Genomic DNA, 5169 nt, shown 5'->3' on the forward strand with positions numbered 1-5169 from the left:
TTCTTCCATGGAAGCTATCGTTATTGGATGCCCACCACCTATTTAATACTTTGAAAGTCAGCAATAACCAGGTTATTGCATTTTCTAAGGCTGCTAAAGAGGCAGAACTTCCAGATGTGTCAGATGCTGCTCCTGAAGGCACTGAAAAGGTAGCTGGTATTGATGCACTATCAACCTCGCTAAATGCTCAATTTCCCTCTAGGATTGTTGTACCTCCAGTGTCAGAGACTGCTTCTACTTTGGATTTTCTTTGTATGGTATATTTGAGAATAAGATTTCTACTATCCTCTTTCAGTGGTTCTGTCTTGCTTAGTAAGAAACTTCAAAATTCCTTCAAGTTGGACAATCTAGTCAAACTTTTTTTTATCTTCATAGGTCATGTGTACATGATATTGATAGGATTTTATTATAGTTTCCAGTGTATGTAATCTTTATTGTAGTCTGTAGAATGTCAAAATAGAGATGTGAACTGACCAGGATTTTAGACACCTCTAGAGAGCTATTTAGTAAGTATTGGGTCCATTTGTTTTAGAAACTTTTGTTCCCTCAGGGGAAAAACTGATCTTTAGAAGGCACTAGAAGTTCAGCTCAAAATAATTGTGGAGTAAGAAAAAATACCTAAAATCAAATCTGCTTAATATGAAAAATGAATCTACTAACTAAAAATTTTTAGCTGCGGGTGTACTTGATAACATATGCACCGGAGTAAATGGTGCAAGCTGCGAGCTCTTCATCTGGACTTCGGATGGTCAAGAGGGATGAACAAACTTTACAAGACCTTGGGGTTTGTCTCTGCTCTCTAATACATTTGTTTTGTCGTATATGTACATTGGAACCATTGTGGCCCAGATTTTAACTTATCATTAGAAGTGCAATCTTAGTTATTTAATGATCAGGACTTGTGCCAATGGGGTGCCATTTTACCTGTGGATGAAGTTCTATCACATCATGCAATCTCAATTATCTAGTTATCCAGACATTTGTTGTTAAATTACCATTTATGTGTCGCATAAGTTCTATTACATCTTCTCCCACTTATTTTGCTATTTTTTAGCACCTTTATCTAGGATCTGTCCTTTATCTGAATCAGGACAATCAATTAAGCTTGTAGGTTAAGTTATCTTCACACTCAAAAGATTGTGCATAGAGATGTCAAGACGAAGAATATGCTATTGGACAAGTCACGTACTATAAATATTGCGGACTTTAGGGTTGCACAAGTTGAGGCCTCTAATCCTAATGATATGACGGGGGGAATTAGAACTCTCGGCTATATGGCTCCTGAGGTACACATTTGAATTGGAGTAGGATTTACCTGTCTTACCTATAACTTTTTATGCATGCCTTCTTGTTTGTTGTCCATTAGGTGTTACGCAAATCACTTCTAAAGCAGAATGACATATTTTTTTGTTATCTTATTGTACCTGTTGTGAACTTAAGCTTGTTTATCTATTGATCCCCTATAAAATGAATCTGATTATGTTAATCCTCTATATTAAATATTTGCCTTAGCATTTTGTTTTGTTTTTTTGCCTAATCTTCTTTTACCACTCCAGGAAGAAGAATAGTAAAGATTAACGAGTATGCGTACCATTACCAGAGATTTAATGAAAGTGTGATTTAAAATTTAAGTAAGTTTGGATGACAAGATCTAAGAATAAGGACTGAATTATTGTATATGAAGTTGAGCATTGTTAATGTGTATGCTTAAACTGCAAGTTCTTAATGGTAACCCATACAACAGAAAATGCAACATGTACAATTTTGGCATATGTTGTGGGAGATATACTATTGTGACAATTCATATCCTGATTTTAGTTTCTCAGAAGTGACTTTAGTTGTGGTTCGCCGGGTAAAGTCTCTCAGTTTAGAACTTCATGGATTTCCAAAAAAAATACAATTAGTTATTGCCAAGCACATGAAAAATATAGAGCACAGAAAGAAAAGAAAATATATATTTTCCTCTTGTATCGGCTAAGCTTGTCAGGAAATAAAGACATTTAATATTTCTTTTTTTATTTCTATCTCCCTTTGTTTATTATGTTTTATGATCTGTCACAAAGAATTTGAGGCCAGAAATACCCAGATATTGCCCAAGTTCCCTTGCTAATGTGATGAAACGATGCTGGGATGCTAATCCTGATAAGCGGCCCAAGATGCATGAGTTAGTATCTATATGTAACGCCCTGAATCTGGTCCCCGAAATGCTACGTGGTGCTCATGACCGTGAAGGATCATAAGCTAACCCATGACTGATATTTGTACCTGAACACTGCACAATAAACTGTATAAATGCGGAAACATAACTGAAAGGCCATAAGGTTCAAAACTGATGAATCACCATAGGACATAACATCTAGGATGGAGTATAAATACGCAAAACAAAACTAAAATAAACTGTTCAAACATGATAGTCTAAAAAGCCTCTAACTGACTAAATTGTCTGAATAAGGAGTTGATGGGACATGTCCCCAAATTTACTCCAAAGAATAAATTAATTAATGAGATAATAAAGTAATGGTCATGTCCTCAAAGGTTGAGGGCTCACTGCTAACTCTAACTACTGAGACTGGAATGCCACTGATGCTCTGGAGCTCGTGTCTCTGAAACTATGGAATAAAACACCATAGCACAAATGTGTCAATACAATTGAATATACTGGTATGCATGTGAGGTAAGATAAATTCATGGGGTTCATATGCATGAACAATAATAATAATAGACTAACTATCATGAGTGTGAGAATACATGCATGAGACATAATAACTGACATTGATACCATAATAACATGATTATTGAATCTGAATATTGATAACATCAGTGACTGTATCTAACAGTCCTTATTCTAATGGAACTATCTGAATTCCATACTAAGCTGAGTTAACTACATCTGACAGTCCTAAAATCTAAAGAAATATTTGAGTTCTTTTACTGATACTGATACTGAAACTGTGGGAAGTAGTTATCTAACTGATATGCCCCAAATGACGCATTATAGCTGAATTGGGGTCCAATCTGTGCCCTAATTTGAAGGGTGTCAATACCGCGCTACTGGTAAGGACAATCATATGAGTGACCCTCAACTAGAAGGTTACTCTAATGAGAACGGTGGTAACCCTCAACAAGCAGGTTAAGCCACCTCATCTAACCTAACCTAGAAGGTAGGATGTCTCAACCTATACTGGCTACATAGTTCTTGAAAGCAAGGATTTCTTCTAAGACTAGCAGGTGAGTTCCCATCCTTGGGTTAACTCGGTGCTAATTTCCACTCCCATCTGAATAGAGACTGAACATGATTAACTAATTTGAACATGGACTAAGTTACTGAATCACATTGAGTAACGAAATACTACTGATACCAGATAACTGACTGAGTTCATGAGATTGCTAAGATTTCCTGAGTCATAAGACATTCTGAAGTCTAAGGATTATGGCTTGACTGAGGGTATCGTGAAAATATGACATGGCTTTAGGCACACAGCTAATTTTTGGGTACAAGTTTCCCTAGGACTCAATGGAAAGAAATTGATAAAGCATGACTTACTTGAACACATGACCAACAGCACAATCCATAATTCATTTATTGAAGTATTTCATCAAACATGTGATATGAATAACCTGTACATAAATAGGGATTTCGTAATATCATACTAGTTGGGCACTTTTTCTTCACATAGGCATTTAATCAAACACATGGTAGGCCTAGTATATGTAGACAACATTATACAACAAATAAACATCATGATTCATCTCTAGTTTCCACATTCAAGGGTTTAATCATGGATTCACATGAAGCTACACCTATAATAAAAAATTCCACTTAAGATTTATCACTAAAACATGGAATAGAATTCAATTGGTCATTATTAACATGAACAAAAGCAAACCCAACATGGAATTCATATAGATTCATATACTTGAACTTTGAAAAAGAGATTCTTGGGCATCATGGACTAAAGGAGTCCATGAATGAACACTGCATACCTGGTAGACAGTTTCTTGAAGTTCTTGAACTTGAAGAATTTGAATATCTTAGTTTCTTGTAGAAGATTTGGATGTTGTTTCTTAAGGATTGCTCTTAAGGAGAAAACCCTAATTCTAATGTTGTAGAAGAATAATGAATTTAAGAGCCTTGGTCGGATATTACTAGGTATATAAACGGGTTTTAAAAGACCAAAAAGACCCTTTAAAATGACTTAAAAATAACTGAATGGGATGTCCGATGGTTTGTTGCTGGATCGATGTTTTGTTGGTCCTGACCGTCACACCTGAGACAAATGGAGGCTCACTGTCTCCCTTGCGATGGCCTGAGCGATGGTCCGTCGCTATTCCAATGGTCCATCAACCTGGGCCTTCGCTTCTAGGAAGAAGGTAGTCACACTACCTCATTTCGACAGCATTGGCGACGGTTCGTCGCTAGTTCGACAGTTTATTGGCCTCCACCGTCACACTTGGGCAGTTTTACTGCCTTCTGTATTTCAGCCATAACTTTCTCTTCTGGTGTTGGATTTTTATAAACTGGTGTACATAATGAACATGACTGACCATAACATGATTTCATGACTGATATGTTTGATAACTGAATATATCGTATTGGACATGCATATCTGATACATGCGTAAATAATTCATGAATGCATGACTGAGGGTTCTAACGAACTAAGGTTCTCACAATGAGAATACATGTCTGATGCAAGATTAAATAACTAAACTAAAACATGAATACATGACTGAATATGCAATGGTATTTAATACCAAGTTTATAATGGAATTCTAAACATGAAATGGACATCAATCTTGTCACTAAAATCTGAACATTAAACTAAAATGCTTAAGGAGGACTGTTACCTTGATCTTGATATGAGTTGGCAGAGAAGTGGTGAAGATACTTGGTCCTCATGTCTGCTTCTGCTTCCCAAGTAGCTCTCTCAACGGACTGATTTCACCAAAGGACTTTGATTAGAGGGACTTCTTTGTTCCTAAGTCTACGAGTCTGATAGCCTAGGATTTCGACTGGGATCTCTTCATAAGAGAGGTTGCTCTGAACATCTATGCTCTAAATATGGAGTACAACTGTTGGGTCACCTATACACTTCTTGAGAAAAGAGACATGGAAGACTGGATGAACTGAGGCTATATTTGAAGGCAATTCAAGCTCATAAGATACCTT

The 5169-nt window shown here is 36.4% G+C and overlaps 1 long non-coding RNA gene across 1 annotated transcript; it reads left to right on the forward strand.

The window, feature by feature from the left end:
* Positions 1 to 263: 263 nt before the first annotated feature.
* LOC107873519 lies at positions 264 to 1633 on the forward strand. The gene is made up of 3 exons (XR_001675385.2): positions 264 to 784; positions 1105 to 1286; positions 1557 to 1633. It is a non-coding gene; the product is annotated as an uncharacterized LOC107873519 (long non-coding RNA).
* Positions 1634 to 5169: the final 3536 nt, after the last annotated feature.

The sequence above is a fragment of the Capsicum annuum genome, chromosome 6 (genome assembly GCF_002878395.1).
Source record: "Capsicum annuum cultivar UCD-10X-F1 chromosome 6, UCD10Xv1.1, whole genome shotgun sequence".
NCBI lineage: Eukaryota > Viridiplantae > Streptophyta > Magnoliopsida > Solanales > Solanaceae > Capsicum > Capsicum annuum.